At 45.5% G+C, this 20,972-nt stretch overlaps 1 pseudogene across 1 annotated transcript; it reads right to left on the bottom strand.

Moving 5' to 3' along the window:
- Nucleotides 1-1,943: 1,943 nt before the first annotated feature.
- Nucleotides 1,944-2,573, bottom strand: LOC310793656 (GTP-binding protein Rhes pseudogene; annotated as a pseudogene). Its single transcript has one exon. The product of its transcript is annotated as a GTP-binding protein Rhes pseudogene (transcript).
- Between the last annotated feature and the right edge of the window lie 18,399 nt (nucleotides 2,574-20,972).

The following is a 20,972-nucleotide window of genomic DNA, read 5'->3' as shown; positions in this document are numbered from 1 at the left end:
CAATAGTTCTGAAGTAGCCTACGAGGTTGAGATGGTGAGTATGCGGAGACGCCTCCACTTATAAGTCATATTAATATGAGAGTCATTATGCTGATGGATGGGGATGCCTTCTGTACCTACAAATGCCACCCATGTGCATTGCCTAAAATATCACTGCTTCTGATCTGCAGTATTCTACACCTCACATTCACACGTTTCTCCCGGTTTCTCCTCTCATGAGTCCCATTGTGGCACAATTGCGATCTGACAAGATATCAAAAGCGCAATGTGTCTTGGAATCATAATATTGTTTGGAAATTCCCCCCCTTTGCTGCTGCAAGTGATTTGCAAATATCCCCCATATATAGAAAAGGCTTCCTGCAGCCTCACGACATGACAAGCTATCTCTTTGTTACACAAATGCACTGTAAACAGTCACAAATCCATGTGTGTCAACTGGAAAATTTATTATCAGTTTCAGACTGTAAATATAGCCTACAATATGTTATGATGGCAATCGTCAAAATAACAAGACTTCTGTCCAACAAATAGTTCATGAGAGAGATTCTGTAGCTTTATTTTCAACTTATCTTCAATAATGTTGTATTTGTTCTTGCTTATCTTTATCCTATTCTTTGCTGCTGCACAATTTCGCCATACGAATCATTACATTTTCATCTAATTACTTAGATTTCACTCTGTCTGCAAATACTAATATTCACTAAGTCTGCTGATCACCTATCTATGTCTCACCAGTATTATTTATCTTTCTTGCACCCATCAACAACATACACACTGACAACGACAACAAGACATTTCAGTTTTTTGTGCTTTTGGCTTTTATTCAGCATTTAGATCAACATTCCATTTATAGTTGTAAAATGAATGCCAAAAATGTTCAACGTGAGAAAAAAGTATAAAAACAAAAAACAAAAACCTTTCAGTTTCAAAACATAAAAGTGCATTTATGTATACATTTTGCATTTCACCACTTCAAACCATCGACTTCTCAATGCTTCAAACAGAAGAGTGATGCCATGCTTCATAGCAGATGGTGGATACAAAAATTGTAAACATCATGATGTGCTCCAGGTGAATTTTCCAATTAAAACATTTTTTACATGAAAGCTCAAACTTTTGCACCAACCACAACAAGTACAGTATATACACTTCCTCCCACAAATCTGTCCAAATGCAAAAAGCTACACATTGATCTAAATACCAGCAGCATGTCACCAAATAAGCAGCAACATTACATCAAGTAAACAACAGGAATAAATGCATTACTCAGTCTTTCTCAGCTCCATTTAATGTATTCAGTTGAAGTTCAGTCTCAGTTCAGCTCTCTTGTCTCCCTCCCACACAGCCACACACCATCTGCAGTGGAGCCAACTCAAAAGTGTCTGGTTCTGTCTCCAGAACCCAGAAGAACGTTCTTCACGGCAGCCCAGTCTTTCTCTTCGCTCGTTCTCTCTTCGGTTCTGTCAGGTGTCGGGCCAAGCTGCTTCTCCCTGATAGGAAGTGTATCGCCTGCGTTCTAGAGGGGCCATGCAGTTTGTGGCACACAGGAAATGCAGTCTGTGTGTCCCCCTGTCACTTTTGGTAGGAAAGAGAAAACTTCTCCAAATTCACCATGGTTATTAGGCATAATCTGGAAATATATACAAAATAAAACACTTGTGGTAGGTAACCATCTGTGGAGTTACATAATTTTTTGGTAGACTGCATGTCCAGTCTGGTAGGACAAGTACCTTAATGGCCTTGTGTTATGAAAAGCGCTATATAAATACGTTATTATCATGATGATGATTATTATGATTATTTACAACCATGCTATCATTTGAAATGGAAAATTGGACAGGAACAAAATATTGTTACATGCACGCTCCCATGGCCAGGGCATACACTTCCTATCGACACCTTCAGCGTCCCTCCTCTCCTCTCCTCTCTCCTCCGCCCGCCTGTTAGGACAGGATGCAGCTGTTGGTCTTGTTCATGGGCGGCCGGAAGCCGGTGTCTTTGGGGAAGGTCTCCCTGCGTCGGCGCAGCGCCGGGCTGAGGCGGCTGGGCAGGTTGGCCTGCTGCAGCAGCTCCTTGAACACCTCCAGCACGTTGGCGTTGTCCTTGGCCGACGCCTCCAGGTAGCTGTTGTTCCAGTCCAGCTGCACGGTGGAGAGCACGTCCTCGCCCGACACCCGCCGCTCGTCCCGGCGGTCCGCCTTGTTGCCCACCACCACGATGGGCGTGAACTTGTCCTCCTTGACCTCCAGGATCTCGTCGCGCAGGCTCTTGACGGCCTCCAGCGACTCGGGGTCGTCCACGGCGTAGACCAGGGCGAAGGCGTCGCTGTTCTGGATGGAGAGCTTGCGCATGGCGGGGAAGGAGTAGCTGCCGCTGGTGTCCAGGATCTCCACGGTGACCTTGACGCCGCCGCCGATGTCGTACTCCTTGCTGTGCAGCTCCTCCACCGTGCGCCGGTGCTTGGCCTCGAAGGTGTCCTGGAGGAAGCGGCGGATCAGGGCCGTCTTGCCCACGCCGGCCGCCCCCAGGAACACGAGGCGCACCTGGGTCTTCTCCTTCACCTCCAGAGACATGCTGGGTTTGGTTTAACGTCGGGGGGGTCGCTGCTGGAGAGAAAGTCCTGAAATCTCACTTTACCTCACTTCTTTTACTGGAGTGCTGAAAGCAGCTGCTGCAAACCTGAGACTGCGAATCTCCACACCTGTCACTTCTACCTCTGTTTCAAAGGTTTTCTGCTTGAACCTCTTCCCTTCAGCAGCTTCTTGAGTGAGTCTCTGCTTGCAGCTCCGTTCTCTGCTCCTCTCTCACATGCCAGGTATTCAGACCGCTGGTTTGCTTTTCCCCCCTCAAAGGCTCTCAAAGTTGCTTATTGTCTACTCATCTGTGTCTCTACGATCCCGCACGCTGCCTTTTATGCCTGTTTTTGTTCCCTCTTGCAGCCCCCCGGCCAATCAGCACGAGGCAGCCTGTTGGAGCGTAGCGTCAGGGCGGCCAATGACGGCACGGCATTCAAATGAGCATGTGGTACTGTTTCAGGAGGGGGGGGGAGGAGGTGATATCTGGTAGTGAATAAACAATGGTGAGCAGAGCGTGGAGAATGCTGTATGAGCAGGGTGCCAGTTTATAATTCAGTTGCTTCAGAGGAGAGACATTTCTATTTGACCATCATTTTTTTTTGATTCCTCAATTCTCACAGGATAGGTTGAATATAGAGGAGCGAAGAGGAGATATCTCAGAAATTCCCTATGAACAGGACTAGGTCTTTTAAGATTTTGATTGGCTTGCAGCAAGGAATTAATTGCTTTAGGATATATTCATTATTATTATTATTATTATCCATCCACCCTGCTGGTGTGTTTGACTGATTGATTATTTACCGCGCGTGGTACACATCCATTAGATTGCACTGTTTCATGCTACAAGTAACATATATGAGCCTTTGATCAACTAGGCGCCGGTGTGTCTGACCTCTCTTTGGATGAAAATTGTGTGGGACATATTCTAGCAACAAACGCACAAATAGCAATTACGGCGCTGATGGTGACAGGAATGCTAAGCAGCAGATCAGGTGAATAATAAATCAACTTGGGTTCCTGCTTTAACTGGGAAAGGAACGTGCATGAGGTTGAATCCCCCTCTGCAAAGCAAGGACATATTGTAATACTGAGGTCACCTTTGTGGAGAAATGAAAGATGATTTTACATGCGGATGGGAAATGACTTTATTGGATTATTTTAATGTTGATAATTGGATAATCTGATCACTAAATAATGCTGCTTATATTTCTGAGCAACATCTAAATTAATTGGTTTGGGCTTTTGCTGCACTGTTTGCTATACTCTCATCTCATGCATTCATATTTACTAGTGCAGTGCCTGTTCCCCCTCCACCCATTTGCACAACATGCTCTCCTCCCACTCTTCAGCACCCCATCTCCCCCCCCCCCACCCCCCCATTGGTCGAATTGCATGAAATGCGACACTACACTTTCTCAGGTCCCCTGCAGTGCTCCCACCAATTTCGATGTCAATCAGGTTCTCGAGATACGTGAAAGCCGTGTTCTGATGGGTTGAATTGCACGAAATTCAACACTGCACTTTCTCGGGTACCCGGCAGCGCAACCCGCCAAGTTCAAAGTCGATCGGACAAACCGTTCTGGAGATGTGTTTTTTTCTGTTGCCAGTAGGTGGCGCTATGACTATGCACACAGTGCCCGTTCCCCCCTCCCCCCCCCCCCCCATTCACACATCATGCTCTCCCACTCTCACCCCAAGTTTGAAGTCGATTGGACAAACGGTTCTCGAGATACGCGCAAGTCGTGTTCCGATTGGTCGAATTGCGTGCAATTCTGTCCTTGGTGCCCAATTAGATGTGATGCGTTGCCTGTAACGTGTCAGACTGAATCTCTGCCTCTCGAGAAACGAGCCTGACTTTGATCCTCCCAAATTTCCCCCGAGACCGACGTTATCTCAGCGACTGTGACTTTCCCTGCCTTGTTAGTTTAGGCAACAGCGTGGAACCTCAGCTAGCCCCCGGGGGGCGCCATCACGAGGCTAGTGGTCCCGATACGCAGCGGAGCAGAGTTAAGCACTGTGGGAATAGGAGCGATGCCCCCCCCCCACCCCTCCCCCACTCCCAGACGCACTGTGGGGACTGTTAATGGCCAAAGTCCCTGCTTTGGAATTTCAATCAGGGCTCCAGAAATGTCGTCGGTTCCAGTCAGATGATCCTGCCAGCCACGACCTGCAGCGCTGAAGAAACTCCTCTTCAATATGTGTGAAAGCTCCCAAACAAAGCAAATAAGTTCTGTTGACTTTATTACCGTTGACTATTCTCTGTTCTCCTGCCTACTCAACAGGTGCCTGCCTATCTACTTGATCTGTGTGTGTGACTATTGTATTGCCTCACTGTGTGTGTGTGTGTGTGTGTGTGTGTGTGTGTGCGCGCGTGTGTGTGTGTGTGTGTGTGTGTGTGTGCGTGTGCGTGTGTGTGTGCGCGTGTGCGTGTGTGTGTGTGTGCCATGCCAAATGGCTTCCCGGTCTGGCCATGTTGGTTCAGATCTTGCTGCAGCCAAACGAGTCGCACATGTACCGTACCAGCGAGCCGTAAATCAGAATGGAACAATGGCGTCATTGCAGTGATGTTCTTGCCTTTATGGCCATCACGGCCTCGCCATTTATTTCACACGACTTCCTTAAGTAGAAACCAATCATCTGTTTATGGTTTTACCTTTTCCTTTCAGAAGAGGGGCATGTGATTCAGAACAAGGGCATGTGATTGGGAAAGCAGAGCCATACGCCCAATTAGCTGAGAAAACAAACATCTTTGCTGTCATTATGTCCGGGAATCAAGGTAATAGAATGCATTGATCGTTAACATACTGCGATGCCGCTCTTATTGCCCGGATGACTCCAGGATCCATAAAGTCATGCAGGGTCACCTGTCTTACTGGCCGCAGAGATAGGCGACCGCCATCAGAGCAGCTCCTATCTAGCTAGCGATAGGCACACACTGGCACCAATCACTCAGCCGGGGGAGATAGCAGTTTTCCATTTCTCTCAAACACATCTTCTGTTCTGCTGATTTTTATACTTGATTTGGACTGTGCAATAAAGCAGGCCTGCATGGTACTTTCAGTTGATGGTTGTAAAGATAACAGAGAATTTTTCCACGCTATACCAGAGTGAGAGGAGCCAGACTCTCTCCTGTGTTGGTACAGCGCGGAGCAGAGATAGTCTGGCAAGCGAGACTAATGGAGAATGACTCGCTTTTGCAGCCAGCATGGAATGGCCATTCGAGGAACTGCAGTTTTTGTCACTTCCGCGTTGGCTTCGCTTTTTCCAAGACGGAGGTTGCCGCTTATCAATACCCCAACGTGCAACAGCTCCATACAGCGCCTGCATCTGCTCAGTCAACCCAGGCGTCCAAAAAATGTATGTGCCAGAATTATGCGTGTCGAAGATAGATGTACGGTAAATGCATGTGGATATAAGCCGGCGTGTGTGGAAAAAGAGACTCACAGGCGACATGTTAATGTGTGATGATTTTCTGAAGCTGCAACATGTGAATACTGATTCCCGGTGCGGCGCTCCGGTGATAAACACATGGAGATTGTGCTGGACGGCCAGAGGAAAATATTCTGGCAAAACAGCCCCTTTGCAAGCTGCAGGGCAGGCGAGGCCGCGCAGCGGGCGAGGCCTAGGAATCGGTGCCTAGTGTTGGAAAAAACACGTGTCATAGAATTATATTTATGCTTCAATACAGTTGTGAATGTAGAGTGACTGACACACTCTTTAAACACAACTTTGATTTGCATCTTGCAGAGTTCAGCTTGGAGCGGTCCAGTGCAAGCCCGCACACACACTGCAGCAGAACCAGACCTGACCCAGTCCAACAGCACAGCACAGGCCAGTCCAGACCTGTCTCTCTCACAGCAGCAGCACATCCATACAGTAAGTGTTGTGATTTGTGATTTTCAGCGTTTATATGAGCATAGGTTGCAGGATCAGTTGTACATCATACATGTATGATGCCACATGCTGTGGTAGGTATTGGTTCTGAGTTAGAAGTAAGTAGTAGGCTACTGTACTGTGAATGAATAGCATTATTGTTGTGGGTGTAGTGTAGCCTTATAATCTCCTTAATAAATCATCAAATGGACTGTTTAGTGTTTCGTGTCATGACAAGCAACCACCACTCCTCCCCTCCCACACCCACTTTGGGTGTGTGAACTCCCCAAGACTTGGGACTCAATTCGAACGCTGGTCCCCAATGACATGACAAATTCACAGGTAGTTCTCCAATGTCTCGCTTTAGGAAAGAGTGGTGCATCTTCTCAACTTCCGAGTCTGACTGATGTGTGTACGTTCTTCTGTAACGATGAGATGTGCTTTACATAGAGGTCAAAGTGTGATCGCGGGTCGCTGCGGGAAGGACCGAGCCTTATGGCACGTGCTCTACCCGCTGAGCCACTGGGGGCGCCACCGCGGCATCATATTTTACCATACAAAGAGTCATCCACATGCACCATGAAATGCTATGAAGGGTCCTCAAGTAGGTGAGTGGGTTCGAGTGTGTGTGGAGCGAGGGTGTTCATTGATAGTATCGTAGAACATGCCCTCGATCTGCTGCCCCACATATTACTAGGTTATCCCTCCCCATATATATGTGTGTGTGTGTGTATGTATGTCAAGTCAAGTCAAGTCAAGTCAAGTTTATTTGTATAGCACATTTCATACACAGAGGCAATTCAAAGTGCTTCACATAAAATGGTTGACAGGAAAAGAAAAGAAAAGAAGAGAGTAAAATGGACATTTGAAAGCATCACAACAAAACTGCATTAAGCAACAGGCGCAGCAGTTGCAGAAAGAGCTAAAAACTTATAGAGGACTCATTGGGTTTGCATAGTAGCTGTCAGCAGTTAAAAGCGACGGTAAACATAAAAGTCTTTAGTCTATTTTTAAAAGTAAGTAAGGTTGGGGCAGATCTGAGGTCTTCAGGCAATTTGTTCCAGCTAGCAGAAGCATAGTGGGTAAATGCGGCCTTCCCATGATTTGATTTGATCCTAGGGACAGTTAATAAGCTGGACCCTGCTGACCTGAGAGGTCTAGACGGTTCGTAGCGTGGGAGCAATTCAGTGATGTATTTTGGGCCTAGGCCGTTAAGTGATTTGTAGACTAGTAACAGTATTTTAAAATCTATTCTCTGACACACTGGCAACCAGTGTAAGGACTTAAGAACTGGAGTAATATGATCAGCTTTCTTAGTCCTTGTTAGAACTCTAGCAGCAGCATTCTGAATGAGTTGAAGTTGCCTAAGTTCTTTTTTGGAGAGACCAGAAAAAAGGCTATTGCAATAGTCTAACCTACTATAAATGAAGGCGTGAATTAGTTTTTCTAGATCCTGTCTGGACATGTATCCCCTAATTCTTGCTATATTTTTAAGATGATAAAAAGCTGATTTTCTAATTGACTTAATGTGGGAGTTAAAGTTGAGATCGGAATCAATAATAACTCCAAGATTTTTGACTTGATCCTTAGGCTTCAGGGATAGAGACTCAAGGCGTACAGTGATTTTAAGCCTTTGTTCTTTGGGGCCAAAGACGATCACCTCTGTTTTGTCTTTGTTTAGCTGTAGGAAATTCTGGCACATCCAGTTATTTGTATGTATAATATATATATATATATATATATATACGGTATATATATATCACGATGGAGTGGATGACATCCCAATGGAGTGGATGATGTCACCACACAAAAAGTGCATTTTGTTCATTTTCATATCTGGTCACAGCTATTGTGAATCGGCACTTGTTTTTATTTGATTGGCGGAAATGGGCTTCCATAGCATTATTTTGGCCAAATGTTGTAGGAATAATATCCACCACTAAACAAATGCAAAGTACAATACCAATAGCTGTTTTCTGTGTAGTCCAAACCTATAGTGAATCAGTCTGCTGAGTCAAACTTGCACCAAAATTGACATGTTTATTACCACTTGTCTCCATCGCCCCTTAGTTCACTGACCTACTTTTGTGGATGTGCGTGGGAGATGAGGAGAGAGAGTGCTCTTTCCCTGTGTCTCTCGCCCTCTCTTCTCTGTTGATACTGTACAATACAGTAGCTGGAGAGAATATGACTCCACTTTTTGTCGGCTCATTAAAACACTCCATCCCAAGTGTGTCAATTTGTCCCGTCGGCAAGTTTGAGACTTTGTGTGCCACTGAGAGATGATCTTAAAGGAACAGTTCACCCTAAAATCCTAAAATCCTAAAAATGATGTAGATGGATAAATAGCACTACAGGTGAGAGGAAAAAAATATGTATTTCGGATTTTAGGGTGAGCTGTCCCTTTAATTTACTCAGTCGTATTCGCTAACTGCTCCTGGAAACAAACTGACAGAGCTAATCCCATCTTTTCTTCTGGCTGGTCTTTCATAGCTGACTTTGACTTGAACCCGTGCGACAAATACACCTGAACGGACAACAGAGACCATTGATCCGCTCTGTTTCGGAACCAAGTGTTCTTCTTTCTGTGCTGCTGTCGGACCGTTGTTATGTTTGAATCTGTTATGTTTGAATCTGTTATGTTTGAATCTGTTATGTTTGAATCTGTTATGTTTGAATCTGTTATGTTTGAATCTGTTATGTTTGAATCGCACGCAACAATTTGCTCTGTCCACTAGGGATGTTCATCAATTATCGGAAATCGATAATTGATCGTTAAGGAATTGAATCGATCATGTGGAATTTGGATCGATTATTGTTATTATTATTATTATTATTATTTTTTTTTTTTGCAGACTAGGTTTGGGTGGAATTCGTTCCTCCTCGCCCCACTCCATTGCACAGCCGACTAACGTGAGGTGGAGCTTCATATAGTCTCTAGTTTTCTGGCTGGGCACGGGCCTTTGTGCAAACAAAACTGTTTTAAACATGGGGAATTCACACCGGCATGCGCTGGGGACACAAACGCACCCAGCGGTCTGCGGACCTCAGTGAGGCTCAGGCCTGTTGATTTGACTCTTGTGCTGTCAGTTAAGCTGGAAGACGCCGATTGCCTTACATCATGTAACCTGACATGTAACATGTTTGTTTACCTGGCCACAGCGCTAGTGTCTGATATTCTTACTACACAGCGGCATCGCCATTATAGCTGGCCGAGAACGCGCAACGTTATTACCAGACCAGAGTAAAAAAAAATATATATATATATATTATTATTATTATTACGCTATCGATAATCGATTAATCGATAATTGATCATTAATTTTCCCGATTTTCGATTATGGAAATTTTTCAAAATGAACATCCCTGCTGTCCACATTTCCCCTCCTAGGTCAGGAGTTGGCAGGCGGCGTGTTTGAAAACGTGATTCATTGTTGCGCTTTTGATCAAAAATAACGATGTTGCAAATTGCAGAGAATCTGGGATTTTAACGAGGATCCTTCTTCTTGATTCTTCATGCATGAGAGGTCGTGACACGCTCCTCACAAAGCACCACGGCGATGCCTTGTCGCTCGCGGGCTCGTATCCCATGATTCACAGGGTCTACTTTTCCTCCGTCCCTCTGGCTGTCCGACCCCCCCCCCACCCGACACAGTAGTACACTCACGTGTGCGGGGCCCGCATGACAGAGATACCCAGCCTCATAATGGGTAGGGAAAAAAAAGAAAACCCCACACAGGAGGTGAGCACAATGTCCCAGGTGGACAGCTGTGAATAGCCCCTTTCAATCAGCCTCAACAAGACGCTCTGCTCCTTTCTCTCCCCTCATCCTGTCATCCGTTACGTGATGGGTCAACAGCTGGAATGTGGTGACAGCTTAAGTTCACCAGGCCAGAGCAGTTAAACCACTGATCTACTGATCTTAAGTTCACCAGGCCAGAGCAGTTAAACCACTGATCTACTGATCTTAAGTTCACCAGGCCAGAGCAGTTAAACCACTGATCTACTGATCTCTAATGACTGCATTGGGCACCCGGGTGAGAGAGGTAAACACTCTTACCCAGGGACACCGTGTGTTCCACCTAATGACCTCTGTGTGTGGACCACATGATGCTCGGCTCATGTTCTTGGAATTTCCCCCAATTCTCCGTGGGGAAAGTCCATCTTGTTTTGGCTGAAATGCTCCTGTTGCCAAGCAAGCGATGCCAGAGAAGGCATTTTTTATTATTATCATTATTTCTGATTCCCCTGTGTAAACACATAACAAGAATCCAAATGTCTTATCTGAGTTATCATAATAATGACACAATGTTTTCTGTTGAACTTTTTCCTGCATCCATGTTGTAAGGTAAAGACCGACTTGAACACATGTCCATTAGTTGTCCCACGCAAGAGTGCACCAGAAGTCCTTTCTTGATACACTTTGACAATTTCGAGAGAAAAGCCCGGTGAAGCCTACAAATCCAGATCCGGACTCAGCGAAAATGTAAGCCAGGTAGTTCCTCCGCCTCAGGTCCATACAGGAGAGGGATAAGCTGGTTGTCACCGGATAAGACGAAGGATGTGCAGACTCCAGCCGTATTGTGGCTCATGCAGGTGTGAATGGCAGGCTCCCAGAGGAGATTGAGAAGAACACGTGACCTTTCTGAAGTATGGAACCCAAGGAGCATCAGGTCTAATCTGGGTAATGAATGTTAATGAGATCTTGGTGCTGCCTGCATGGGCTTTTGTGCTTAATCCTCTCACAGCTGCTTTCATAAACTGCTGACTTGTTATTGTGGCTGATGTTGACTTGCTATGGAAGGAATGAGAAAGATGAGAGATCATCTTTCTTTTGGATGGAAATGAATTGGAGTTTGATCTCTTTCCTCTCCGCTCGAGCACGATTCCCTCAAAATCCTTCCGTCTGTCTGATTGAGGTGTTATCCTGGAGATTTGTCTCCTCAGCTGCCAGTGCTGATTATGCATGCGGCGCGCTTGTATGGGACATACGAGCATTTAACCCATTGATACCTGATGCAGCATTTGCGTGTATATCCCTCATTTGCGTGTGTATCCCTTTAAGACCGCGAACCGCGTCACGCGGTTCGCGGTCTTAAAGGGATACACACACAAATGCTGCATCAGGTATCAATGGGTTAATGCAACAAATAGGCGATGCAAGTTCTTTGATGGTTTTCTGTCAAAGGCCCAATTTGGACACGACTGTGCTAAATCTGCTGCCAAGACACTTTCGCTTCAGGTTGTTGACGGTCTTTTCATCATTCCATTGACAATATATGTGAATCTGAAATGATATGAGAAAATATCATGACACTGAGAGTCTTCTTGATACAAGGATGGACAGTAACGCCACTGATTGTGAAGGCATTTAGGAGCAGGTTTCTTTACGCTTGTATCCTTTGTGACAAATTGACCTAATATGTGTTGGGTCCCTATTCCATCTCAGAAGTGTGTCACATATTCTCACAAAATGGTTGAAATGAAGTAGCCAAAACATGTTTTTATTTTTATTTTTTCCTTAGCTTAAGACCTGTCCCGATAAAACGAAACAAATGTCGAAGAATAAACAATATCATAGAATGTGGTGCAATGTCCAGCGTGGGTACTGCATTTAGAAAGATGACCAGCACTCCAAATGGACTAATATCTTGTAATATGCTGGAGGTTGGAGTACTGTGTACTGTGTTTACATTCAGAGTGCTGGTCAGTCCTATCTTCTAAAAAGATATACTTCATATTAATATACTCAAAAACAATGCAGACTGGAGGCTTTAGGTTTAGAGCAAACTGTGTGTATAGACGCACACCGCAGCTCTCACCACACCACGCTGCAGCGGGCAGATGCAACAGACAGACAAATGAGATTGAAGGACAGCAGATGGAGGTCAAATCCCACAAACACATTGCCTCTTTCAAACCTTTCACCACGGTCAGCTTCCCATCATCTGTGATGATGATGGGCAGGACATGAAGTTGTCCTTGACAACAACTCCATCTCCTCCAGCCTCCCCCCTCGCCGCGGGGGGCGCCTCTTCGCACCTCGCCCACAAACGGATTAGGGATTCTTAGCGATCTTGTGAAAACGCCCGCAGGCCGCACGGCGAGGAGGCGTGTCTCCGCTCAGGGGAGAGGACGTGGACAAGCTCTCTCTGTCTCTCCCACACATCACACAGACCAGTATATATACACCCCATCCCTCCATCTTAATCCTGATTACCGCTGTCTCTCCTCCACTCTGCCCCGCCCCTCCCCCTCTTTTCATCTCCTCCCCCGCCTTTCCTCGTGTTGTGATCACATTCTTTCTGTCTGCTTCTCTCTCATCGTGCTCATTCAGGCTGTATCCATCTTCTCTAGATCATGCCCGTAGCTCTTCTCAAAGTTGGTCAGATGTTGTTATAGCTCGACCCTTTCCATCTCGGAGGTTATTACCATCCACTGAAAGTTCGTGGTTAGTCACTCGTCTATCACCCGGGCGAGTGAGCGCCTCTGCGTCTCCTTGTAAAATGTTGGTTCCTGGCAAAACAAAGAGCTGAATCACAGCGTATCATCTGGATCTTGTCACCCCGGAGTCAGAGCAGGATAACGAGCTCCTGTATGGTGCCTCAGTAATTGGCTTAAACGTATCACTGTGCAGACACTGGTCCACTCCTTCAATTGGCCCCGAAGGCAAATAGAAGCAATCAGGTCCATGTGACAGTTGATACGGACGACACTCCGTCTCTTTGAGATGAACGACTCCACTTTGTGTGACGCTGGCTCAGGCTGGAATTGCCTTTTCTTGCCTCCGTCTGAGTGGAAATGGAGGTCTTTGTTGAAAATTGGGGTCAATCTGGTGCGGCGGGAATGGAAAGTTAACTACACGTGCCGTAGGGAGGAGATTTCAATTGCTTTTTTGCAGGTTTCTCATGGAAATCAAAAGTTTCATATCAAGGGTAAATAAATAGTCGATTCGATTTAAAAGGGAGATAATGATATCGTGGGCAACATTGAATTGTCAGAATGTCAAAGAGGAGAAATTGAGCTATCTAGCAATCTTCAAGTCCCTCTCAGAGATAACGGTTAATGCCGCCCACTGCCTCCCACTATTACTGTAGCAACCCAATCCAATAGGCCTATTAGCATGTAGCTAAAATGTGTCTCGTTCAGCTTTTTAATACATTGTAACATTAAATTACAATTTTGCCGCTGTGAATATGATGGCTTCTTAAAACTAGTTCAACTATGTAGTATAGAAATGTGCAATTCTTTTTTAAATTGGATCTCTATGGCCAGAGAATATTGAGAAAACTCTGTAGAGACGGTTTTAACTTGACAACATAAACGATCTAAATGGACCCTAGCTTACTTCCTGTTGCAGTGACCTGAAATAAGCTAGGTTTCAAATGAAGCAATAGAGGGAATGCACCGACGCCACGCCCCCTCCCGAACACGCCCCCTCAGCCGGACTGAGCAGCACTGAGTGTCAAATTTCCAAAACAAACGTGGCTTCTGCCAGGGGTAGTAGCGAAACCACGGCTAATATAAACGATTATCTGCTTAAAATAAAGGCAGTTGGACTCGAATGTGACCCTTACAGCTTGCCAAAGAACCAGTGGTCCATGGACGTAGACATGTGGCCAGGAATAGGGTTTCCTGACATTTATATGTACTTAATATCGACGCCGGGGAAATACACAAACCAAAGCATGAAAGCATACAAGAGCCTGGACGCGTGGTCGTACTTCAAGGCTGGATTTGTTGGCGACATTAAAGTAACGAGGACAGCAATGGATATTCTGGTTGTATGTGGAGAGGTAAATATTTATTTTATTACAACTTTTATTAAGAAAAATATAGCATACGCTGTCACTAGCTTTGTTCATAGTGAACACTATCACTCATGTAACGTTATATCTGTGCAGGTAGAACACAGCCAGAGAATGAATGAGCCCTCATTGAAACCCTGGATAGCTGCAGAGAAGACCGGGGCCGTTTCATTAGCTTTCGGCAGCCTGTAAAAAGATACCTCCGACGCCTTGTTGAATCTATTTTTACAGTCAATGGCACAAGAGCACTTTACCATTTTCGTTGTTTTCTCGCGGAAGCTGAACTCTAAACACCGTGACCCGGCGGCGCCACCTGGCTTGTTTAGACGTTTTGACACTCACTGCAGCTGAGTGGGCGTACCCGCACTGACTGTCGCGTCCGTGACGTCACGTGCATTCCCTCTATTAAGCCCCGAGAGGCCACGCCCACATCGCGGCGTGCCGTAAACCCCTCTTAGCTGTTGTCAAATCACTGTAAACCACAACTTCACACAAGTCCGTGAAAACGGTCAATTAATGTTCACGGTTAGCAAAGTTAGAAAAGGTTCGCAGAGACAAATGAGCTGGTTTGCTTCATGGCTAAGCTGCAGTAATGCAGACGAGGTTAGTGTTTCAGATTGCTCTCGCTAAGGTCAATAGTAGCACAACCCAAAGACGTACTCAGGGGCATAAGAGGTTCACAAGGGACCCTGGGTGCAAAATTCTGTTAGCGTTTACAGAACGAACCAGGATGTGAGATCACGTGACCGGCTGCTTTACCAGGCTAAGCATGCCCTGTATCCAAACCTTTTTTTTTCTTTTTTTCTTCTTCTTGTTTTGTTTTTGTTTTTGGGCATCACAGTTTTGACGAAGCATCTGAGCTAATGCTATTTTCTCAAGACTTCTTCCAAGCTAACACACATTTGCCACACCGTTTTGATGTTCGAAACGGCAAGATAGTACTAATGTTTTACAAACTGAATGCAAGGTGACACCCACACACACACACACACACACACACACACACACACACACACACACACACACTGGAGGGCCTGGGCGCAGCTGCACCCCCTGCTGCACATCTGGGATTTCTTCACGCTCCTACATCAACAATTCAATGGCTGCCGTGAATTCCTCCATCCTATAAGAATGGGGACGGTCCATCCTCCTTGCGACTGCTCGACCTCTGAATCCCCTGTAGGCTAGAGCTCATATGTCGTATGTCATATGAAGATACACGCTGGGTGAGGAGAAAGTGTTTGTGTGCACATCACGCTCTGTCGCCATGAATAATTTCTCCCTCCCTGAAAGCTCATTATATCCTCCACACCTTTTTCCCTTCCACTCATCTCCGTCTCTCTCTCCTCATCACCTTCTCTCCATCCTCTTCTTTCCACCCCCTCCTCCTCCTCCTGCATCTCCTCCTCCTCCTCCTGCATCTCCTTCTCCACCTCGCTCTTTTAATTCAAACAGCACACACTTCAATCTGCTTGTTTCTCTATGAGCAGGAGGACATCGCTGAATTGATGCGGTGAATTTACTTTAAACTCAGTCGATTCAGGAGGGGGGTTCTATTGAGAACCCTTTTTTTTTTTACACGAGAAATGAAACTAAACAGTAACTGAATTGCACACATCTCATGGTAAACATCTCTATGATCTAAATTCAGGCATATTACACAATAGACAACATGTAATTGCTGATGTAACTGCATTATCAAACCCATTTGAAACTGCTGCTAGACGAAATAAGACTTCAATGAGTTTGTTTTGTACTCATTGTTTTGGTCACTGTTACATAAACCACAATACTGAATATTATGCAATGGCCACCTGTTGCACAAGGCCAGGAATATTCTAAACAAACATCACAAGCATTGATTCCGAGAAGTTGTATTTATCCCTTAACTCATTGAGTGCCAGCCACTTTTGGAGAACGGATGCTCCCAGTGCCAGAGTTTCAGAGCGTTTTCAGTGATTTCTCGAGGCCCACAGAATATTGTGTGATATTACTATGTAAACACTGAACACGCACAAAGAACGATGAGACTCTATTCTATCATCTGCAAAAAAAAGTTTATTGATCCCATTTTCCGTTCTTTAGTTATGAGCCGGAGAAGATAGGCTGTTTTGAGCAAAAAGACACTTTTCAAATTAGAAGCTGAGTTATTCCGCCTTTTGTGAAATGCAGCATTTCAAGCACATTCACTGAGTCATCTGGTGGGCATCGGATATTCTGGCTTGCGTTTGTCAATCCTGTCCTGCTGCCTGGGTCTGTCTGGGTGTTGCGCGCTGCTCTGCGTGCCCCCCCCCCCCCCCCCCCCCCCGCCCCGCCCCGCCCCGCCTCGCCTCGCCTCGCCTCAACTGCACACTCCTCCTCCTGTCTGTGGTGGCTCTCTGCTGAGTTTGCTGTGCGCACAGTGAAGGGACATCGACATCCTGCTTTTTTACAGCGTTCCGCGTGTGTTTGTCACCGGCAACGATGCTTCCAGTTGAGAATATAATAACAACTCCACGGTGTGGATGTGCGGATGTGCTGTCCGGCTCAATTGTGGGAGCAGATTGGCTGCTGCAGGCACAGCTGCAGTAACGTGCTTCAGCATATCGATGCATACGGATGCGATGCGATTTCCGTTTCCATAACGACTTCTTCTTTGTTTTTTCCTTGCCTTTCTGTTATGTGGAGAGCACTGTCGCCACCTAAGGGTTCTGTAAAATAGGTTAGACACATCCAATAGCTATAATATTTGTACATCAGAGGCAGAAGGCTTTGATCGACGCCCCACCGTCAAAAAACGCAATTGACGAACATGTCCGTCCTTGGCACTCTACGTTACTATTTGAAATGACGAACATGTCCGTCCTTGGCACTCAATGAGTTAATAACAATTTTCCTGATGTTAAGTGTCTTCTAGGGTGACATTGAATGGTTTGAGCAGCTTGATGATCACCATCATACAGCTGGAGGGCCCAGAGGGCCCAGTCAGGCTCAATATTACAGCAATGATAACAACTCTCTAACATTGCACTCAAGCAGATGACTCAACCAATCCAATATTGTGGCCCAGAAAAAGCAATCCACACGGTCAGTGTGACCATCACTGAGGAGAGTCGGTCAGTGTGACCATCACTGAGGAGAGTCGGTCAGTGTGACCATCACTGAGGAGAGTCTTTTCCCTCTGGCCTCATGAATAATGTACCCAATGCTCCAGGGCAGAGACAGGGACTCTGTCCTGTGAGTGAGCACGGTCCTTCGAATGAGACGTTAAACCAAGGTCCTGACTCTCGGTCATTAAAGATCCCATCGGCACTCTTCACAAGAAGGGGGGTGTAACCCCGGTGCCCTGAGGGGTTGTAACCCCGGTGCCCTGGCTCAATTCCCAAACAGGCCTTCCAATCATGGCCACCTACCGGTAATCATCTGTTACTTAATTGGCACATTCAGTCCTTAACTCTCCACCGTGACAGCTGTGGTGAACGTTCTGGCACAAACTGGCTGTGTGCATCACCCAGGTGGGTGCTACACATCCGTGGTGGATGATTTAAGCCCGCCACCGCCCCCCCATGTGAAGCACTTTGAGTATCTAGAAAGGCACCATATAAATGCAATACATTTAATTATTATAATTAAATGACATGCGTTACAGACCATGTTGTAGCTATAGCTACCGTGACATCACCCATTCTACTGCGCAAATTGTATTCTTTGCTAGCTCTCGCAGGCCACTTGAAATTAGGTGCCGGGCCGGATTCGGCACACGGGCCTTGAGTTTGGCACATGTGCTTTAAGGGATACTGCTCATAGGCAATTTAGGTCAATTAGTCAATCACTGCGCAGATTGAGTTAAAATGGATGATGAGGAGAGGAATAGTATTTGAAAGATAAACAATAGAGGGTTGAGGTTAGACGTCAGAGGAGTGTGTGTGTGTGTGTGTGTGTGTGTGTGTGTGTGTGTGTGTGTGTGTGTGTGTGTGTGTGTGTGTGTGTGTGTGTGTGTGTGTGTGTCTGCGTGTCTGCGTGTGGGCATGTGTGTGTGGTGTGTGTGTGTGTGTGTGTGTGTGTTTGTGTGTGTGAGACTGACAGGCCTGGAGCTATGAGCTGGACACAGGAGACAGCCTTGGTCTTTCTCCTGACCCTCCCAGCGAGCAAGAACCTCGTGCCCTGGTTGAGGTTCTCACGACTTCAGCCCCCCTCACAAGCTTCAATTGGAAGCACTAGTCAGTGGGAGGCATATACAACACACACACATGCATGCACACACACACACACACACACACACACACACACACACACACACACACACACACACACACACACACACACACATGCATACACATCCCCATGTACCCACATACAGTCACTTAAAATAAAAACAAATAAATAAAATATGCACCCACCTACATACAAACACGCATCCACAACCCTGCACAGTCACACATATAAACAGTAAACACACAATGGATTTACTGTAGTCAGTATTGTATCTGTGACAGAGATAACAGAGAAACGCGTTACATTTAGAGCTGCAACAATCAATCGATTAGTTATCATCCATTAATCAATTAACATTAATTGGTTTGAGTATTCTTTTTTAAATAAAAAGAAGTCTAAATTAATTCTCTCCAGCTTCTTAAATGTGAATATTTTCTGGTTTCTTTACTCCTCTATGACAGTAAACGCATTATCTTTGGGTTGTGGACAAACAAAGACATTTGAGGACGACATCTTGGGCTTTGGGAAACACAGAACAACATTGTTCACCATTTTCTGACATTTTATAGACTAAACAACTAATCAATTAACCGAGAAAATAATCAACAGATTAATCGACAATTAAAATAATCATTAGTTGCAGCCTCTGGTAAAAAACAAAACCTTCCAAAAACATCTTTAGAGTCAGCTGGGTTGATGTTGTGGCTGTATATTATGGCAGCAGCAGGCACAGGAGTAATGTCGTAGAAAGACTCATTCTGACAGAAATGGCAGAAATTGGTAATGGCCCTTAAAACCTAAACTGCGAGTGATTGGAGATACCGTAGGTATTCTAATTGTATTCTAATGATGTACTAAGTACAGTACAGTATGTAGTACTGTACTTAGTACATTATTGTGTAGTACCCACACTCTCCTGTGAATATTATGGGCTAATTAGCATTTGTTGTGCATTTCATTTGCACCTGCACTCCATCTTTCTTTCCCCCACATTTTTGTTTATTGAAGCTTACTCCAGCCAACACAATAACAGCTCCTGAACACACACACACACACACACACACACACACACACACACACACACACACACACACACACACACACACACACACACACACGTACATTCATACAGTTAATCAAGATTATAAATGCCGTGATTTTAATGCATGGATTGATCGTCACTAATTAATGATCAACGTGTTAATAACTAGTGATTGCGGATTTCATTCAGCCGATAGCTGAAGGAACCTGTAATATAGGTTTTATAGATGACTTGGTGCTGTGAACTCAAAGCCCCTGCAGGTTAGAGCAGTCCTGAGGCAGGAGACACAACATGAGAGAGGCAGGTGTGGAGGGGAATGGACATGCCCTCAGGAACAGAACACTTTGATTTGATTTGATTTGATTTGATTATTTTGGGGGATTTTGGGGCATTTTGCCTTTATTTGCTAGGACAGTAGACAGATAGGAAAGGTGGGGAGAGAGAGAGAAGGGATGATATGCGGCAAAGCACCACGGGTCGGATTCGAACACGGGTTGCTTATTGAGCGAAGGTTAAGCCTTTGTGGTACGTGCTCTACCAGGTGAGCCCCCGGGACGCCCCCCCTCGAGGACATTGTAATGTTAATGCACGTACGCCCCGCCCCCTACAGTGCGTCTGCCTTCCTGTTCGGATGGCAGCCGTGCACTCCAAACAAACAGAGCAGATCCTCCAAACAAACAGAGCAGATCCTCCAAACAAACAGAGCAGATCCTCATCACGAGTCTCTTGTACGCTGGCATCATCTGCACAATCATGCCCCATCGTCTCTTACAAATTCAAAGCTAAGTGTTTACAGCTTCATCTGCTTCTTTTGAATCATTAAATAATGGTACCTAATTATGGAAGCATATCGCATGCATGCATAATACAAATGTAATGTGTAAAATGGCCACGTAATCCTACATCTAAATTAAGATTTGCCACTTGTATGTGCAGATTTGGCTGTTATTTGCATTTTACAATTCTACTAGTATTGACATTCCATTTCAACAGAGATTTGCACGCGTTATTTTTAGCTTTATTCACATGATGATGCAAGTTGGAAAATGTAAATGTATTTCCCGAACTAGATAGATATGTTTCATGTGATTATGCAATAATTGTGTCAAAATGGTCATTGTCTTCTGCATGCTCTATTTGTAAAGCGCCTTGCAATAACTCTTTATCTGTTATCTCTTGTTGGGGGGGGGGGGGGGGGGTATGTAGCCCCAGGGCCCCCCCTTAATCAGGGCTTCTGTAGCCTTGTTCCCCCCCAAGCCTCTGGAATGTGTGATTAATACTCTCAACCACATTTGATTGAAGGTATTGAGCTTGAAAAAAAAGCCCTTGTGGTGGGGTGGCGAGCCCAGGGCTTAAGCCCAGGTGAGCCCATGCATTAATGCGGCCCTGCATGCAAGTCATCCCATTAAGGTGGGTCTTGCATTGTGCAACGGGAAGTAGTTCACAACGTGGGAAAGGAAAGAAGACGAGGAGTTCAGC

Source organism: Poromitra crassiceps (assembly GCF_964638095.1).
Source record: "Poromitra crassiceps genome assembly, chromosome: 19".
Classification (NCBI taxonomy): domain Eukaryota; kingdom Metazoa; phylum Chordata; class Actinopteri; order Beryciformes; family Melamphaidae; genus Poromitra; species Poromitra crassiceps.
This window is presented reverse-complemented; position numbering and strand designations above follow the sequence as displayed.